This window comes from Aegilops tauschii, chromosome 5 (genome assembly GCF_002575655.3).
Source record: "Aegilops tauschii subsp. strangulata cultivar AL8/78 chromosome 5, Aet v6.0, whole genome shotgun sequence".
NCBI lineage: Eukaryota > Viridiplantae > Streptophyta > Magnoliopsida > Poales > Poaceae > Aegilops > Aegilops tauschii.
Window position 1 is genome coordinate 38,348,721 of NC_053039.3, and position 21,488 is coordinate 38,370,208.

A 21,488-nucleotide genomic window follows, 5' to 3' on the forward strand; every position below is an offset into this window, starting at 1 on the left:
TTGCGTCAGAGTCTGAAATACCCATGCATAAAAAAACAATAGTGTGAGTATGGGTGAAGTGTGTGCACAATTAGTACAGTGTAAAGGTAGCAGATAGCAGGTCGGTGAGAAATAAATGACGGGAGACATATGATAGCTCTGCAACATGCATGGCACACTAAATTACTACAGGATTCTATGAAAATAACATTCGACTGAAAACAAATAGGTGAGTCCATTTTTTCTGCACCGTCCGATGTACAAAGAACGGGTAGATCGCCTTCATCTACCTCCAGCCAGTCAGTGTTGACGATCTTCCTCGAACCGGCAGCGACCACCGGCCCAGTCCCCTACTTGCGCCCTTCCCTCGACCTCACCGCACCGCCGTGCTTGGCACCGCCCCCGGCAATCCATTCAAGCCCCGCCGACCTCCAGATCGGGCGCAAGCAGCTCCTGCGCCCCACGCCCCTATGATAGACACCGATGCGCCGCTTCCCGCGCGAACAGGCGGACTAGGTGCTCCGCGCGCCTAAGCGGGTGCTGCTTCTTTTAATTGCGGTTCGACTGACCCTGAATTGAAATCCAGGCGGGCTACTGACCTCTAGCAAAGGTGAAATATTAAAGGAAGGAAACCTTGTGCATTTAGTATCATGAAGAAGATGCAGTAAGAAGCGCTCAACTAGTTTCTTTCGTGGGATGAATACGGTGTGAGCAGAGACGTAAGGTTTGTACGAATAAGGGAAGAGGAGTACCTCTTTCTGCTGGCAGTGCTATGTCCTCCTTCTGTTTTCCAACGATCTTCTTGTGGTTCGCCGGAAATGAGAAGTTGTGGAGGACGGTGCAGCCTTGGACGAACCCATGGCCAAGTTGTTGAGTGTGGTGCGGTGGCCGTCTGTCGGCGGCGGGGAAGCAGATCCAAGGCGGCGAACGATGGCGTAGCAGGAACAGCTCCGGTGCGGTGGACGGTTGCGACAATGGAGCGGCAGCAGTGAGGCGCAGGATGGTGTGGTCGGAGTGGTTCTGGTATGGCGCACGTCAGCGTCGGCGTCGTGAAGGCAGCTCTACCTCGGCTTCAGCTGCTAAGTCCTTGAGGGCATTGCGGTTGCAGTTGCGTTGGACGACGACGTCGGGGTACCGGCTCCGGCGTGATGGAGGAGGGTGGCGGTGGATTGGGCGCTATAGGGTGGAGGACGGAGGAGGCTGGGGTTTCGCGGCTGGTGGAGAGGGCGTTTTGGCGCCCACGGAGTACGAATGGGGAAACAGAGGGAGGCGGGGAACTAAGGGGGGACAATGTTTCGGTTTGGACGCGCTTGTTTGAAATTTGGGGAAAGTTACAAACTTTGGCCCCATCTAAAATTTCGGACATATTGCGGGTTGGGGGTAGGACAATAATCTCAGGTGTCCCAAATGTGGGCGGGATAGATTTCGGCCGAGCGCATGGGTGTTTAGGCGCCCACGGCGTATGAATGCTTCTCGGAGGCGGTTGAGATTGGCGTCTTGGTGAAGTTACAAACCTATCCCGGTTTAGACCTTTGGACATCGGGCCGATAGGCTACACGGGCCAGAGTCAGGACAGTAATTTCCTACCACCAAACATTAGTCTCGTGCAGTTTCGGGTGACCAGAGGCCTATTTGGTGCTTCGTTCAATATTTGGGAGCAGAAGCATTAACATTTTCGGTTCTCTTGAATTGAACATTCAGGATTTGTCAAACTTCACAAATCTTTACTCTTGAAAATCCTAAAGCTACGATTATTTTGGAATGGAGGTGGTACATTTGAATATACATTGTACACGAGTATATATTAAAAAATATGCAACTTACCTCAGTTCATGCATGGTTCCAGATATAATCTCCTTGGTTGCAAAAAAAATTAGACATGCGTATGAATATATATAGCATGTTCAAATGCATAACAAAGATTGATGCCCCCTTTTACATCTGATTTACAAATGCCATTATCTCGGGTTCAAATAGATGAATGCACTTCCTATGAATTCGAATCTTCGAAACCCCCTTTATGTTGAATTCGACATGTATTCTATTTCGTAGCTAGCAATTTGGAATGTATCCATGCAAGTGACAAATGTATAAAGTGCTTCACACTAACAACATGGAGTGCACTAATTAATGTTTATATATGAATTGCAAAAGCATCCATTGCCTGTATTTCAAACCGCTCTCACTCTATGGATCGATAATATGAAATAAACACATGCACATGCTAGAATTCAATAGAGTATGGGCGTCTGATAGACTGATTTTCGTCCATACACAATTTTCAAAATTCATGATCTCATCCAAAAATAATAATGCCATTTATATTTTAATTTAATGTGTAGAACCGCCTTGTACACGTAGATGCACTATGCCTCAGCCCGTTCTCACAAACGCGCTATATATCTATCTATCTATCGCATAAGTGCACACACTTTATATGCATCGACATTTATCTTTCACACATGCTCACAATCTCTCTCGGGGTGTCGGGGAGTCTCACGCACATGCTCTCTCTGTATCTCTCTCTCTTTCTGACTACTATGTACCACTCTTTTCACTAATCTCAGTTGGAAAACACTATTTCTCTCACATGCATATATACACACGCACAGTCTCTACTAGCCCTCTATACGCACATATATGTGCCTACGTGTCTCCCGCACGCACATTATCTTTAGGCCTCTCTCGCACACATTGCCCCCCAGACACACCTCTCTCTTAGTAGTTGGCAGATATGATTCCATTATATCATTCGGTAGGATATCCCTGACTGTTAGGCTGGATGGTAATACGAGGCAAAGTTTTACCCTAGTTCGGACCCTTGCAGTTGAGGAAAAAGCCTACTCCTGGTACTGTATATTAGTGATAGGGGTGTGTACAAAGTACACGTGAATACCAGGCATTGTGCGTGTGTGTATACTATTGACAAACTAGCCCCCAAGCTTCTATAACATACTGGGGGCCTAGGGTTACAAATCATATATAGTCGGCTTATCACCAGTGGGGATAGAGTCCTCCGCGACTCTGGTAGCTAGCTTCGTGTTGTACGCCGAGTCCTCCACATGGGTCTTCGTATAAACCGTCTCGACCCAACCTATGTGGCGCAGGATGGAACCGACCCATGAGTCCTCATGTTGACCCACCACAACTAGAAATGATGTGCCCACCACACCACACACGCAATCGGCCACTAAGAAAATAAGCATATACAATAGTACAATGTTATACATGAAAGTTAATTACATGGTGCATCCAAAAATATTTGTTCTACATTGTGAATGTTTATATATTCTCCTAAAATATTAGTCACGGGAAAGAGAAACGAAGGGCATATCTCTCCTTGTCTCCACCGGACATCCCCTCTTTCTACACCACTTTCACGTACGCACACAAACTATCTCTCGGCCCTCTAAAAGTATGCATGCCCACGACACATTCACGCATGACGGTCACTGTATTTCAAGCTAAAGCACTATACGGTCACTAGAGTTCAGAATATGCTCATTACGGTCACCGTATACATTCTCGTGGTGATCATATGGTATCTAGCTCACGATACGTCTCCGTATTTTCTTGATGACACTAACGGACTTTGCATTTGATGCGTGCTCCGTATTTTGTTGACGACACTTACGGTCATTGTATTTGAAGTGAAAGCACGATATGGTCACTAGACTTCAGAATAAGCTCATCACGGTCACCACATACATTTTGTCGTGCTAACCAACATGTGGTTGGATGGTTAGGAGGACAGTGGTTTCTCGAGCCCACCAGGGTTAAAGTCCCGGTGCTCGCATTTATCCTGGGTTAATTTCAGTATTTTCCGGCGATGTGCGTTCGGTGCGAGGAGACGTTCCACTCGACTACGAGGCACCTATGGTGACTTCGTAAAATCTCAAGATCATATGCTGGCCCACTCTCTCGAAGGTGCTCATAGGGGTAGGGTCTGCGTGTGTGCGCTTATAGCGGTGAGTGCTTGTGCGTATATATGAGCCCTTGCATCTGTACCGTGTTAAAAAAATACATGTCATGATTATACGGTCACTGGCTCACCCGTACAACTCCGTATTTTGTTGATGACACAATCAATTGACCAGTCAAACGTTCCACGTGGCGCAACTAGTGTTGCACCATCGGGGCGTGTAACCGTGGGGCCCACCTGTCAGCCCGTATATGAAAGAAAGAAATGGTAGTTTGAGTCTGTATTGTGTTAATAAAATACATTTTAGGGTGATCATACGGTCACTGGCTCACCATACAGCTCCGTAATTTGTTGATGACACGATCAATTGACCAGTCAAACGGTCCACATTCAGCAGCGCACATTACCATAGGGCCCACCCGTCAGCGCGTATATGAAGGACAGAAATGGTAATAAATTAGTGGTCGGTGGGTACTCGAAGTCGTGAGACCTCTGGTTGGCAGTCGCCGGCGGTGGGGGGCGTTGATTGGGCGGTGGGGTGGGGATCGCCGGAGAAAAAGCTCGGCACGGGGGGGGGGGGGGGCTAGAGGGATGGCCGGTGCGGCGGCGGACCGGCGGTGAGGAGTGGTTTCGGGGCGGGCGTGGCGGTGCGGGCCGGCGGTTCGGCCGGTGGTGGCTGGCGGCTCAGGGGGGTGGAGTTTGATGATAAACTGCAGGCCCTTGATTTCGTATCCAACGGCTGGAAAATCTAATGACCAGAGATGAAAAAGTCAGTCGACTGACGTGTAGCCTCACCCCGCACGTACACATGCACGCACGCAAGACACGCATGCATGCAGGCGTGCAACACTGACACGTACACATAACGAACACACGCACACATGCAGGCATGCAACATTGACGCGTACACATGCACTCACGAACACATGCACGTACGCACACATGCATGCAACACTGAAACGTACCCTTGCACGCACGCAACACTCGCACGCCTGCATGCACACAGCACACGATGCAAGACACACGCTCAACCTATACGTGCATGCACCCTTTGTTAAGGACATGGATTGTTACGGGTATTAATCAATCTTATCTGTGATAAGCAGAACATTGATGTTTCTAGCGGTCTTTATGAATCACAACGTATCGAACGGGCTATCAACATAGTAGGCTTATCTACATGAAAAGGATGACGTCACACTCAATGAACAATCATCGGTTTATGAAATGCCCGCTTCTGACTGCCCTGGCCCACCAAAGGTTCCTCTACTGTGCGCTGCCTGCGTTGGGTCACTGACATGCAGGCCATGTACCCAAAGGGCCCACACGTCAGTAGAAGAACGGCGCGCTGTCCTACGTTAGAGTCGAGGGTGCCACTCGCTGCACGCCCGGCTGAACACGCCTCCTTGCCGCATTCAAACGCCTCCATGAAACCCGCCCGTGTGGAAGCCGAGAAACACACTCTGGACGCACGTCCGTTCATGACCGGGCCGGAATTAAACGCAACGCCGGCCGAGTGATACGTCCATTATCCATCATGCTTTTATATCGATATTTATTGCATTATGGGCTGTTATTACACGTTATGTCACAATACTTATGCCTATTCTCTCTTATTTTACAAGGTTTACATAAGGATGGAGAATGCCCACAGCTGGAATTCTCGGCTGGAAAAGGAGCAAATATTAGAGACCTATTCTGCACAACTCCAAAAGTCCTGAAACTCCACGAAAGTTATTTCTGGAAATAATAAAAAATATTGAGCGGAAGAAGTATGTCACAGGGGGCCCCACCTGGCCACGAGGGTGGGGGCGCGCCCTACCCCCCTGGCGCGCCCCCTGCCTCGTGGGCCCCCTGTTGGCTCTCCGGTGGCCATCTTCTGCTATATGAAGTCTTTCGTCAAGGAAAAAATCATAAGCAACCTTTCGGGACGAGACTCCGCCGCCACGAGGCGGAACCAATCTAGGGCTCCGGCAGAGCTGTTCTGCCGGGGACACTTCCCTCCGGGAGGGGGAAATCATCGCCATCGTCATCACCAACGCTCCTCTCATCGGGAGAGGGCAATCTCCATCAACATCTTCACCAGCACCAGCTCCTCTCAAAACCCTAGTTCATCTCTTGTATCCAATTCTTGTCTCCAAGTCCGGGATTGGTACTAGTAGGTTGCTAGTAGTGTTGATTACTCCTTGTAGTTGATGCTAGTTGGTTTATTTGGTGGAAGATCATATGTTCAAATCCTATATGCATGTAAATACCCCTCTGATTATGAACATGAATATGCTTTGTGAGTAGTTACGTTTGTTCCTGAGGACATGGGAGAAGTCTTGCTATTAGTAGTCATGTGATTTTGGTATTCGTTCGATATTTTGATGAGATGTATGTTGTCTATCCTCTAGTGGGTTTATGTGAACGTCGACTACATAACACTTCACCATTATTTGGGCCTAGAGGAAGGCATTGGGAAGTAATAAGTAGATGATGGGTTGCTAGAGTGACAGAAGCTTAAACCCTAGTTTATGCGTTGCTTCGTAAGGGGCTGATTTGGATCCATATGTTTCATGCTATGGTTAGGTTTACCTTAATACTTTTGTTGTAGTTGTGGATGCTTGCAATAGAGGTTAATCATAAGTGGGATGCTTGTTCAAGTAAGAACAGCACCCAAGCACCGGTCCACCCACATATCAAATTATCAAAGTACCGAACGCGAATCATATGAACGTGATGAAAACTAGCTTGACGCTAATTCCCATGTGTCCTCGGGAGCGCTTTTCTCTATATAAGAGTTTGTCCAGGCTTGTCCTTTGCTACAAAAAGGATTGGGCCACCTTGCTGCACTTTATTTACTTTTGTTACTTGTTGCTCGTTACAAATTATCCTATCACAAAACTATCTGTTACCACTTATTTCAGTACTTGCAGAGAATACCTTGCTGAAAACCGCTTATCATTTCCTTCTGCTCCTCGTTGGGTTCGACAATCTTACTTATCGAAAGGACTACGATAGATCCCCTATACTTGTGGGTCATCAAGACTCTTTTCTGGCGCCGTTGCCGGGGAGTGAAGCGCCTTTGGTAGGTGGAATTTGGTAAGGAAAAAATTTATATAGTGTGTTGAAATTTACTGTCACTTGTTTCTATGGAAAGTAATCCTCTGAGGGGCTTGGTTGGGGTATCTTCACCCCGACCAGTAGAGCAAAGAGTTTCTCCTCAACCTACTGAACCTACTGAAAATGAAAATGTTCCCTTTGAAGTTCCTTCGGGTATGTCTGAAAAACTGCTAGCTAATCCTTTTGCAGGAGAAGGAACAAAGCATCCTGATGAGCACCTAATCTATGTGGATGAAGTTTGTGGATTATTTAAGCTTGTAGGTATACCCAATGATGTTGTTAATAAGAAGGTCTTCCCTTTATCTTTGGACGGAGATGCATCGACATGGTATAGGCTATGTGATGATACGGGGTCATGGAACTACAAACGATTGAAATTGGAATTTCATCAGAAGTTTTATCCTATGCATCTTGTTCATCGTGATCGCAATTATATATATATATATATATATATATATATATATATATATATATATATATATATATATATAATTTTTGGCCTCGCGAAGGAGAAAGCATCGCTCAAGCTTGGGGGAGGCTTAAATCAATGTTATATTAATGCCCCAATCATGAGCTCTCAAGAGAAATAATTCTTCAAAGTTTTTATGCTCGGCTTTCTAGTAATAATCAATCCATGCTCGATACTTCTTGTGCTGGCTCTTTTATGATGAAGACTATTGAATTCAAATGGAATTTATTGGATAGAATTAAACGCAACTCTAAAGATTGGGATCTCGACGAAGGTAAGGAGTCATGTATGACACCTAAGTTTGATTGTGTTAAATCTTTCATGGATACCGATGTTTTCCGTAAATTTAGCACTAAATATGGACTTGACTCTGAGATAGTAGCTTCTTTCTGTGAATCTTTTACTACTTATGTTGATCTCCCCAAGGAGAAGTGGTTTAAATATCATCCTCCCATAGAAGTAAAAGTAGCTGCACCTATTAAAGTTGAAGAAAAGACTATCACTTATAATGATCCTATTGTTCCTACTTCTTATGTTGAGAAACCACCCTTTCCTGTTAGGATAAAGGATCATGCTAAAGCTTCAACTGTGGTTTGTAAAAGTAATATTAGAACTTATGCAGCTCCTGAGCAAGTTAAATTTGAACCTAATATTGCTATTGTTAAAGATCTCTTGGCTGATAATATTGATGGGCATGTTATTTATTTCTGCGGTGAAACTGCTATAATTGCCAAACCTTGTGCTAAAGATAAACATAGACCTGTGGTAGGCATGCCTGTTATTTCTGTTAAAATAGGAGATCATTGTTATCATGGCTTGTGTGATATGGGTGCTAGTGTTAGTGCAATACCTATTGCCTTATACAATGAAATTAAGCACGGTATTGCACCTACTGAGTTAGAAGATATTGATGTCACAATTAAGCTTGCCAATAGAGATAATATTTCACCAATGGGAATTGTAAGAGATGTTGAAGTCTTGTGTGGGAAAACTAAATACCCTGCTGATTTTCTTGTTCTTGGTTCCCCACAAGATAGCTTTTGTCCCATTATAATTGGTAGACCCTTCTTGAACACTGTCAATGCTAGGATAGACTGCGAAAAGGATGTTGTTACTATTGGCTTGGGTGATATGTCTCATGAGTTTAATTTCTCTAAATTTAGTAGACAACACCGTGAAGAAGAATTGCCTAGTAAGGATGAAATTATTGGTCTTGCTTCTATTGTCGTACCTCCTAGCGATCCTTTAGAACAATATTTGCTAGACCATGAAAATGATATGTTTATGAATGAAAGAAGGGAAATAGATGAAGTATTCTTTAAACAGGAACCCATCCTGAAACACAATTTGCCTGTTGAAATCCTAGGGGATCCTCCTCCACCCAAGGGTGATCCCGTGTTTGAGCTTAAACCGTTGCCTGATACTCTTAAATATGCTTATCTTGATGAGAAAAAGATATATCCTGTTATTATTAGTGCTAACCTTTCGGAGCATGAAGAAGAAAGATTATTGAAAACTCTTAAGAAGCACCGTGCTGCTATTGGATATACTCTTGATGATCTTAAGGGCATTAGTCCCACTCTATGTCAACATAAAATAAATTTGGAAGAAGATGCCAAACCAGTTCGTGATCATCAACGACGGCTGAATCCTAAGATGAAAGAAGTGGTAAGAAAGGAAATACTAAAGCTCCTTGAGGCAGGTATAATTTATCCCGTTTCTGATAGTCAGTGGGTAAGTCATGTCCATTGTGTCCCTAAGATGGGAGGTATTACCGTCGTTCCTAATGATAAAGATGAATTGATTCCGCAAAGAATTATTACAGGTTATAGGATGGTAATTGATTTCCGCAAATTAAATAAGGCTACTAAAAAAGATCATTACCCCTTACCTTTTATCGATCAAATGCTAGAAAGATTATGCAAACATACACACTTTTGCTTTCTAGATGGTTATTCTGGTTTCTCTCAAATACCTGTGTCAGCCAATGATCAATCAAAAACTACTTTTACTTGCCCTTTTGGTACTTTTGCTTATAGACGTATGCCTTTTGGTTTATGTAATGCACCTGCTACCTTTCAAAGATGCATGATGGCTATATTCTCTGACTTTTGTGAAAAGATTTGTGAGGTTTTCATGGACGACTTTTCTGTCTATGGATCCTCTTTTGACGATTGCTTGAGCAACCTTGATCGAGTTTTGCAGAGATGTGAAGAAACTAACCTTGTCTTGAATTGGGAAAAGTGCCACTTTATGGTTAATGAAGGTATTGTCTTGGGGCATAAAGTTTCTGAAAGAGGTATTGAAGTTGATAACCCAAGGTTGATGCTATTGAAAAGATGCCATGTCCCAAGGACATCAAAGGTATAAGAAGTTTCCTTGGTCACGCCGGATTTTATAGGAGGTTCATTAAGGACTTCTCAAAAATTTCTCGGCCTCTGACTAATTTACTACAAAAAGATATACCATTTGTCTTTGATGATGATTGTGTAGAAGCATTTGAAATACTTAAGAAAGCATTGATCTCTGCACCTATTGTTCAGCCACCTGATTGGAATTTACCCTTTGAAATTATGTGTGATGCTAGTGATTAAGCTGTAGGTGCTGTTCTAGGGCAAAGAGTTGATAAGAAATTAAACGTTATTCAATATGCTAGTAAAACTCTAGACAATGCTCAGAGAAATTATGCTACTACTGAAAAAGAATTCTTAGCAGTTGTATTTGCTTGTGATAAGTTCAGACCTTATATTGTTGATTCTAAAGTAACTATTCACACGGATCATGTTGCTATTAAATATCTTATGGAAAATAAAGATGCTAAACCTAGACTTATTAGATGGGTTCTCCTGCTACAAGAATTTGATTTGCATATTGTTGATAGAAAGGGAGCTGAGAACCCCGTTGCAGACAACTTGTCTAGGTTAGAAAATGTTCTTGATGACCCACTACCTATTGATGATAGCTTTCCTGATGAGCAATTAAATGTCATAAATGCTTCTCGTAGTACTCCATGGTATGCAGATTATGCTAATTACATTGTTGCTAAATTTATACCACCTAGTTTCACATACCAGCAAAAGAAAAAGTTTTTCTATGATTTGAGACATTACTTTTGGGATGACCCACATCTTTACAAAGAAGGAGTAGACGGTGTTATTAGACGTTGTGTACTTGAGCATGAACAGGAATAGATCCTACGCAAGTGTCACTCCGAGGCTTATGGAGGGCACCACGCTGGAGATAGAACTGCACATAAGGTATTGCAATCTGGTTTTTATTGGCCTACTCTCTTCAAGGATGCCCGTAAGTTTGTCTTATCTTGTGATGAATGCCAAAGAATTGGTAATATTAGTAGACGTCAAGAAATGCCTATGAATTATTCACTTGTTATTGAACCATTCGATGTTTGGGGCTTTGATTATATGGGACCTTTTCCTGCCTCTAATGCATATACACATATTTTAGTTGCTGTTGATTACGTCACTAAGTGGGTAGAAGCTATTCCAACTAGTAGTGCTGATCATAACACTTCTATTAATATGCTTAAAGAAGTTATTTTTCCGAGGTTTGGAGTCCCTAAATATTTAATGACTGATGGTGGTTCACATTTTATTCATGGTGCTTTCCGTAAAATGCTTGCTAAGTATAATGTTAACCATAGAATTGCATCTCCTTATCACCCGCAGTCTAGTGGTCAAGTAGAATTGAGTAATAGAGAGCTCAAATTAATTTTGCAAAAGACTATTAATAGATCTAGCAAGAATTGGTCCAAGAAACTTGATGATGCATTATGGGCCTGCAGAACTGCATATAAAAATCCTATGGGTATGTCTCCGTATAAAATGGTTTATGGAAAAGCATGTCACTTACCTCTCGAACTAGAACATAAGGCTTATTGGGCTATTAAAGAGCTCAACTACGATTTCAAACTTGCCGGTGAGAAATGGTTATTTGACATTAGCTCACTTGATGAATGGAGAACCCAAGCCTATGAAAATGCCAAGTTGTTTAAAGAAAAAGTTAAAAGATGGCATGACAAAAGGATACAAAAGCGTGAGTTTAACGTAGGTGATTATGTATTGCTATACAACTCTCATTTAAGATTTTTTGCAAGAAAACTTCTCTCTAAATGGGAAGGTCCTTACGTTATCGAGGAGGTCTATCGTTCCGGTGCCATAAAAATCAACAACTTCGAAGGCACAAATTCGAAGGTGGTGAACGGTCAAAGAATTAAACATTATATCTCAGGTAATCCTACAAATGTTGAAACCAATGTTATTGAAAACCGTAACCCCGGAGGAATACATAAGGGACACTTTCCGGAACGTTTCAGACTCCGAAAAGGAATAGGTATGTGGTACGGTAAGTAAACCGACTCCAAAACAGTTTTAAGGCAATATTTCTCCGTTTTGGAATATTTAGAGCAGTCCGGGAAGGACACGAGGGCTCCACGAGGGTGGAGGGCGCGCCCTACCCCCTACCTCGTGGGACCTCGTGTGCTCTCCGGACTCCGTTTTCTTGCACGATACGTATTTTGGTCGGTAAAAATTCATTATATAATCTCCCGAAGGTTTTGACTCCTGTATCACACAATTATCCTCTATTTTTGTTTCGAGCTGTCCTGCTGCAGATTAGAGTAACATGTCGTCCCAGGATTCGGAAGGAGAAAGCTATGTGGATGATTACCTTGCAGATCCTAAGGTCTATGGATATGTGGAGCATTGTGGTTGGACTACAGAGGAAGAAGAGGACTATGAACCCAAGAGGAAGGAAGAGACGAGCTCAGATGAAGATGAAGCCCCATTACCTCAACCTGGGGACATGCATGTGGATTTCAAAAAGTCAAGCCTCCCTGATAGAGCAAAGAAACCTAAGATCGAGTTTATCCCTTTTTCGTCTCTTGCAGGAAAACAAGCAGGAACTATGCAGAAAGATATTAATCCCGGAGCAGGAGATTGACGACTTGAGGGATCAAAATTCTGTCCTCAAGCGCAAATTAAGGAAGAAGCCTACGCCATCAACCAAATCATCATCTTCTTCACCAACAAAGAAGGAGATATAATCACATGGGTATGGGCACTCCCCTTGGCAACTGCCAAGCTTGGGGGAGGTGCCCCGGTATCGTATCACCATCACACTCCTATTTTTACCGTTTTTCTTAGTTCGATCCTATTGGTAGTATCTTGATCTAGTAGAATAAAGTTTTGGTATGATCTAGTTTTGAGTTTTGCTTTATGATCCCTCTATGTAATCGAGTCTGTGAGTTATACAATAAAGATTAGTGTTGAGTCAAGGGCTTGATTATTTTGCCATGATCTTGAGTGAATAAAAGAAAATAGAAAAGAATAAAAAGGAAACAAAGAGTTCATATTGATCTTATCGAGAGTAATGACTTCACATAGAAAGAGTATGATGATTAAAAGTTGTTGAGAGTTGGCAAACATAGCTTTGGTCATCGTTGCAATTAATAGGAAGTAATAAAGAAAGAGAGGTTTCACATATAAATATACTATCTTGGACATCTTTTATGATTGGGAGCACTCATTAAAATATGACATGCTAAAGAGTTGATGTTGGACAAGGAAGACAACGTAATGGGTTATGTTTTCTTATATCTGAGATAAAGTATATTGTCATGGATCATCCAACATGTTGAGCTTGCCTTTCCCCCTCATGCTAGCCAAATTCTTTGCACCAAGTAGAGATACTACTTGTGCTTCCAAAAACCCTTAAACCAGTTTTGCCATGAGAGTCCACCATATCTACGTATGGATTGAGTAAGATCCTTCAAGTAAGTTGTCATCGGTGCAAGCAATAAAAATTGCTCTCTAAATATGTATGATTGATTGGTGTGGAGGAAATAAGCTTTATACGATCTTGTGATGTGGAAGAAATAAAAGCGACGGACTGCATAATAAAGGTTCATATCACAAGTGGCAATATAAAGTGATGTTCTTTCGCATTAAGATTTTGTGCATCCAACCCTGAAAGCGCATGGCAACCTCTGCTTCCCTCTGCGAAGGGCCTATCTTTTATTATTATCTTTTACCTTATGCAAGAGTCATGGTGATCTTCACCTTTCCTTTTTACATTTTATCCTTTGGCAAGCACAGGGTGTTGTAAAGATCCTGATAGATATATCTAATTGGATATAGGGGAGCATGAGTTATTATTGTCGACATTACCCTTGAGGTAAACGATTGGGAGGCGAAACTATAAGCCCCTATCTTTCTCTGTGTCCGATTAAAACTCCGTAACCACAAGTATTGCGTGAGTGTTAGCAATTATGAAAGACTAAATGATAGTTGAGTATGTGGACATACTAGAAAGCTCTGACATAGACTCTTTCTGATGTTATGATAAATTGCAATTGCTTCAATGACTGAGATTATAGTTTGTTGGTTCTCAATAAAGTTTCTGATTCATACTTGGCATTGTAAATAGATTATTACTTGAGCATAAGAAATCATATGAAAATATCCATATATGTTGCTGTTATGAGAATAATCATGATGCCCTCATGTCCGTATTTTATTTTATCGACACCTCTACCTCTAAACATGTGGACATATTTATCGTTATCGGCTTCCACTTGAGGACAAGCAAGGTCTAAGCTTGGGGGAGTTGATACGTCCATTTTGCATCATGCTTTTATATCGATATTTATTGCATTATGGGCTGTTATTACACGTTATGTCACAATACTTATGCCTATTCTCTCTTATTTTACAAGGTTTACATAAGGATGGAGAATGCCGATAGCTGGAATTCTGGGCTGGAAAAGGAGCAAATATTAGAGACCTATTCTGCACAACTCCAAAAGTCCTAAAACTCCATGAAAGTTATTTCTGGAAATAATAAAAAATATTGAGCGGAAGAAGTACGTCAGAGGGGGCCCCACCTGGCCACGAGGGTGGGGGCGCGCCCTACCCCCCTAGGCGCGCCCTCCTGCCTCGTGGGCCCCTGTTGGCTCTCTGGTGGCCATCTTCTGCTATATGAAGTCTTTCGTCAAGGAAAAAATCATAAGCAACCTTTCGGGACGAGACTCCGCCGCCACGAGGCGGAACCAATCTAGGGCTCCGGCAGAGCTGTTCTGCCGGGGACACTTCCCTCCGGGAGGGGGAAATCATCGCCATCATCATCACCAACGCTCCTCTCATCGGGAGAGGGCAATATCCATCAACATCTTCACCAGCACCATCTCCTCTCAAAACCCTAGTTCATCTCTTGTATCCAATTCTTGTCTCCAAGTCCGGGATTGGTACTAGTAGGTTGCTAGTAGTGTTGATTACTCCTTGTAGTTGATGCTAGTTGGTTTATTTGGTGGAAGATCATATGTTCAGATCCTATAGGAATATTAATACCCCTCTGATTATGAACATGAATATGCTTTGTGAGTAGTTACGTTTGTTCCTGAGGACATGGGAGAAGTCTTGCTATTAGTAGTCATGTGATTTTGGTATTCGTTCGATATTTTGATGAGATGTATGTTGTCTATCCTCTAGTGGGGTTATGTGAACGTCGACTACATAACACTTCACCATTCTTTGGGCCTAGAGGAAGGCATTGGGAAGTAATAAGTAGATGATGGGTTGCTAGAGTGACAGAAGCTTAAACCCTAGTTTATGCGTTGCTTCGTAAGGGGCTGATTTGGATCCATATGTTTCATGCTATGGTTAGGTTTACCTTAATACTTTTGTTGTAGTTGTGGATGCTTGCAATAGAGTTTAATCATAAGTGGGATGCTTGTTCAAGTAAGAACAGCACCCAAGCACCGGTCCACCCACATATCAAATTATCAAAGTACCGAACGCGAATCATATGAACGTGATGAAAACTAGCTTGACGATAATTCCCATGTGTCCTCGGGAGCGCTTTTCTCTATATAAGAGTTTGTCCAGGCTTGTCCTTTGCTACAAAAAGGATTGGGCCACCTTGCTGCACTTTATTTACTTATGTTACTTGTTGCTCATTACAAATTATCCTATCACAAAACTATCTGTTACCACTTATTTCAGTACTTGCAGAGAATACCTTGCTGAAAACCACTTATCATTTCCTTCTGCTCCTCGTTGGGTTCGACACTCTTACTTATCAAAAGGACTGCGATAGATCCCCTATACTTGTGGGTCATCACTGAGCTCCTCCCGTCCGCCGTCTATTTAATCTCCAATTTAAACGAGGCCAAACGCCGGCCAAGAATCGCACACCTCCGCCGCTACCCTATCTCCTCCTTCACCATTTTGTCCACTCTTACAATGGCTTACGAAGAGTAGTTATTCCACATCCAAGCTGGCTGGGTGGCCCGCCGAGCCCGCCGGATACGAGCTATGCAGCTCGCTGATCCACCTCCCTCCCCTCGCCCGACGGAGCCAGTTGCCGCCCCAAGCCGGCGCGCGGTTCAGCAACTCGCCGCTCCAGGCCAGCTCGACGAGGAGCGGCGCACGGGCGTCGTTGTTTCCGTCTACGCCGCCGCCTCGTACTGCGTCTCCCATTTCTGTGGCCGAGACTCCCATGCCGGCGGCTGCGCCATGCAAGCAGCGACAGAAGCCGGGTGCACAGAGAGCAACCTGTCGGTGGCAAGCACCTCCGCGTCCGCCGCCATCATCGAGGAGAAGTAGAACACGGGAGGCCGCCGCCGCTTGGGTCCCATGAAGGCCACCACAGAGGCGACGCCGGCGTACACAGCAGGTGTCTTGCCGGATCCTTTTCTTGTGAGGACCTTCGTCGACCCCGCATATACCTCCGGGGCTCCCGGCAGTCCAGTGATCGTGCTGCCGGACATGAGGAACACAAATCGATCGGCGGGCGACCATTTAGGCCAGGTATTATATACCTGTGCTGTCTAGAACTAGCACCGTGTAGTTCATTTGAATGTAATGAAATCCGTCATGTTTGTATGAAAATCCGGTATCTTATATGATTTTCGTCGTTGTTTATATGAAATATCGCCGTGTTTGCGTGAATTTCGTCCGGTTGGTTGACTTGCTGTCATAATGTGTGCGACTACGGTTGGATGGCGTAATTTGCGGGTCGCCGGTCGGTCTGCGGGCGGCTCGGGCGACGTGGTGGGACAAAAAGAACACAGCTCGTGCGAGCTCGTCTCCAACGTGCGCGTTGGAGGATGCATGAGAACCCGAGCCATTCCTCGTTCATCGGTGGCAAAGGCACGGTGGACAAAAGGGTCGCCAATATTTTGGCTACCCCGGGCAAGATCCAAATAGCCCCTCCCAACAGATTCAAATCCCTCGTTCACCGTCGAATTTTGCCATGTGTTGTTTTCATGGACTAGCAAGATGCCCGTGCATTGCACGGAACATCAAGATGCATTTTTTTACAAAACACCTATTGTGATTGACCCATGCAGGAGTAATCCCATTTTGTAAAAACTAATGATTGCTCGAGAATTTTATCGGATAAATGGTATCTCGAGAATTTTATCAGACTCCATTTTTGTATACAAGGCCACAAACCCATATTACAGGTACCAATGCAAAAATTAACGTCTTCTAACTCAATGTTGCAAGCCACCTTGTTTCCTTGTTTGCCGTGTAAATTAATGTGTATTCTTCTCTTTCATGCACATCAAGCTAATGCTCACACTCCTGCATGCATGCAAGGGATAATTAATGTCCTCCTTTGCTAGTAGTACTACGAGGAAAACACCATCAATATTGCATCGATTAGTGTTAGTGGCCTTGTATATCTGCAAATTGTAATTTTGATAGTGGCCTTGTATATAAAAATGGAGGGAGAAAGATGAGAGATAAGGTGAGGAGGAGTGGGGCGTGGTGGTGACTGGTGGTCGGACTGGGCGGAGGCATGGGAATGGACGACACATTATGTCTAGGTTTGTATCTCTATAGTCCCTCTCACACACACCCACGTAAGTGGGGGACGTGCACGAAGAGAAGAGGTGCACGCACGGTGCACGTACTCCCGTCTCTTTCCCAACCACACCCGCGCGGGTACACGGTGGAGCTCATTTCTGTACGAAAAGGCAGCCCACGTGGTAACTTGACACGTGTACTGGTTGTCCACTAGATGGAGGGAGGATCGTCTACCACGGGTGAATAAACAAATTGCGACTTGACGCGTTATGTAATAAAAGAGGCAAACCATGTGGGGCCTACCTTAGAGGCAAGGCTCTATACACTGGAGTACTTTTGATGTGTCCCGTCAACTCGTAGAACGAGGAGAAGCTTGCTTAGTACGCCGTCTCCCCCGCCCACGGGCGCGGTGGCTCGCAGGATGAGGTGAAGCTTGCTTACTACGCCTTACGCCCGCTCCCTCACCCACGCGCGCGGTGACTCGCAGGATGAGGAGAAAAATTTACTAGTACTCCCTCCGTTTACTCCTCGTCCCTACTACCTTGGTTAGAGAGATTATCATATTGTTTGGAATATATATGTCCTTTAGTACTCCCTCCATTTACTTATACAAGGCCACTATAAAAAAATACATTTTGCATCTATACAAGGCCACAAATAGTAATCGAGACAAAAGTTACTACTCCCTCCTTTCCAGTTTATGGCTCAATTTCAAAATCTCTCCAACCAAGGTAGACGGTGAGTGGTCGAATTAATTTCGTACTCCTAGTTTGCACAAGTAATTAGTACGCTCGTTTTTCTCAAGAAGTTAGAGGGTGCTTGGATACGTTTTAGTCTCATGACTAAAAGTAGTTGGACTAAAACTTGCTAGCCTCACCCATGCTTGGATCCAAGTACTAAAGAGACTAAAATCAAGTTAATAAGCATTTATTATCCTCCAAACCCTCCAATCCAGAACTTGCATGTGTTAAAGGAGAGGAGTTAAATGAGGAGAGGGAGGACTAATCCACATTTTAGTAGGGGTACCCCTGACTAAAAAAATTTAGTCTCAAGACTAGTTTTAGCCCCTCTTTAGTCAGGGGTGCTTGGAACTTTAGCCTCTTAAAGAGACTATTTTTAGTCAGACTAAAATAAGTCCCTTGGATCCAAGCACCCTCTTATGTTTACCGAGGCATTAATTAGAACGAATGCATGAATGACCACTAAATTTCCATGAACTTCTACATGCATTGGTGAGTTTTCTCTTGACACTGCTTGCATCGGGTGATCTAACGCACCTCGAAATCCAACATGTGATGGTACTACTACTAGTAGTAGAATTGAGACTTATAAAACGGAAAAATGAATGTTTTGTAGATGAGCCCTATAAACCCTAGTGGGTACGTACTCCGTAAAATCAGATTTTCCCAAAACCAAGTCGCTCAACCTTTATTTGCTTGTTTCGCTTCCTGCCTCCTTGCCTCGAACAGACTATGCCAAACTCCCCTGCCTGCCGCGCGGGAAAAGACCCGCCCTCGCCTTTTTTTAGTCCGGGTTTGTATCGATGGATCGTGCGAAGCAGCAAAAACCCAAGCCGTGTCTTGTACTCCTCCGTCGACGCTCGCTTTCATGAATTTTGTACTTCCTGTCGCCGACATGTGGGACATATAGCAACCAGGTCGACGTGTCAAGCACCAAATAACAGTGCAGAACGGCAGGGGGGACGCACCCCAGTCGTACCGCCCCAGTAGTAGTAGTAATGAGCAATGAGACGTCAAATCACAATGCCGCACCTTCCCAGACGGACGAAGCAACCATTATTTCACACTTCAGTTCGCCATCATCTCAAACCACGTAGTATTGCTTCTGCCTCAAGAGGGACACGCGCATCGCCTTGGTACATCATGACACGTGGGACCGCATGACAGGCCATGCTCCCCCGCCGATCACTCAGTAAAATCACCTCATTTTTACTAGTACTATACTTCCTCTGTATCGGTTTACATGGCATGCACGTCATTCTAGGTTGAGAATTTAACTCGCTATATATGTGATGAACAGTATATATTTAGAAAATACATCCGCTTAATAATCCAATGATATACTTTTTGTGACATAGTAACTCAGATTTAGTTAGTCAAATGGATGACCTAGAACTACGTGCACGCCCTATAAACCGAGACGTCTACAAAAATGAGACGGAGAGGGTAGTTCAGTATGTATATTTTTATATCAATATAGTCGGGATTCACCAAGGAGCAAAACCAAGTGGTAGGCTGCACCTGTCGTGTTGGCGTAGCGACTCAAGCAGGGTCAGTCCACACACGAAATGGTGACACACTTAACATGACCCCTTTGGCCGACATGTGGCTCATCCACCGTCTTGTTCCATGTGCGATGCACCAAATTACAGTTCGGAGCAGCGGGTGGAATTGGAGGCACCCCGGTCGTAGCGCGGCAGTAGTAGAAAATGAGCGATGAGGGGTCAAATCACAAAGCCCCACCTTTCCCCCATTAAGTTGGACGGACGAAGCAACCATCATTTCACTCTAGGGCGCAAGAGCATAAAGAAAAGAGAAAACCAATGATGCGTGCGGCAGCTACCTAGGGCACCCTAGGGTAGGGGTCTCCACTATGATCATTTTTTTTGAAAGCGCCTCCACTACAAATCGGCTTCTCCCTCGTCCTCTTGAAGAAAACCGATGAAGCGTGCGGCGGTAGGGTTTGTAGGAGTACTACTAGGGCCTGCGGGGCCACGTCGTAGTAAACGGGAGAGGGATTGAGTTCGAATCGACGCCTTAAATATGTGTGGGCCGCTTGGTTTTAGGGGAACGAGGCAGCATTTTGGGTTCAGGGACCAGTGGAGATATAGTACGTACAAAAAATTGTGGACGTAGGTTCGACCGAAAGGCAATGATGCATGGGCCCTGCATTTTGATATACCCGGGGCCGCGTGAAATTTGCTACTCTACTCAAAACTAGTAAGGTACACATGCATTGGATGCATGAGATTTCGAAACCAAATTATGAATAAATACACACTATAGCATGTAAAGCTTTGAGTCATATATGCATGATGTAGATGTTCGTTTAGTTCTCATAGTTCATCTCATTCAAAATCAATTAGTTTTATAAAATGTTAAGATTCATGGGGTTGTGCATTGTAAAGCATAAAGTAAAAAACAAATAATGGCATTTCATTTAGAAAAAAATCAATTATGATACGGAAGATTCTAGAACAAAGGAGAAGTGCATGTGTTTTGAGGTTTGTGCATTATGCTTAAGTTCAACCATGGAGTCTTCTAAATTGTACATGTGGCAGATCTGGTGGAATGTTGATGATATCCAACGACCAGTAGTGCTCGGATTTGCCATCTCTGCACTGTCGGATTACCTTCATCCAGTGACCATCTTTCAAGTTATTCGCACACTATATAGTTCTTGTGCCATAGTTGCATGTCTTGGAAAAAAGCTACTAGTGGGTTGTACTAGCTATTTAGGAATATAAGATGTATATATGGAAGTTGTAGGGAAAGAGATGACATGGAGTATCTCAATTCCTATGAGTAGGGATTGGAAAAGAGATGTCATTTGGTTGACATCATAGGAACTTTTCTATTGAATCTAGAGATGACATGTATCTCAATTCCTATGAGGAGGGATTAGAAAAGAGATGTAATTTGGTTCATATCATAGGAACTTTTCTATTGAATATACGCTAATGTTTATTTTCCTTTGAAATTATGGGAGTATAGGAATCCATTCATATGAACCAAGTGGCTCTAAAGCTATAGAAATGATATCATGTTTATTTCCTTTGAAATGTGGAGTATATGAATCTATTCCTATGAACCAATTGGCTCTAAAGGAAAAAATCATATAAAAATCATATCATATAGAGTTCCTATGATATTCCTCCACACCAAAGGATGGTTGAAATTGCTGCAGGTGATACGGTGGTCTTTCTTTGTAGACTCCTCCCCCATCTTTATAGTTACCTCTCGAAGATGAATGAAATGATATATACAGGGTATTCTACATGTGCAATTTGGTACACGAAAACTCAGTAAAAGTTTGCGAGGTTCGGATTTTCAATAAAGCTATATGCACTGCATTTTGGAATGGAGGGAGCATACAGCAGTTGCTAACACTCATGTGGAAGATTTGTGTGTAGGAGGAGTGGCTGTTTTGTTAAATGACATGG

At 43.6% G+C, this 21,488-nt stretch overlaps 1 pseudogene; it reads left to right on the forward strand.

The window, feature by feature from the left end:
- The window catches only part of LOC109735126 (uncharacterized), an 80,837-nt pseudogene that overhangs the window by 18,920 nt on the left and 40,429 nt on the right, over positions 1–21,488 (forward strand).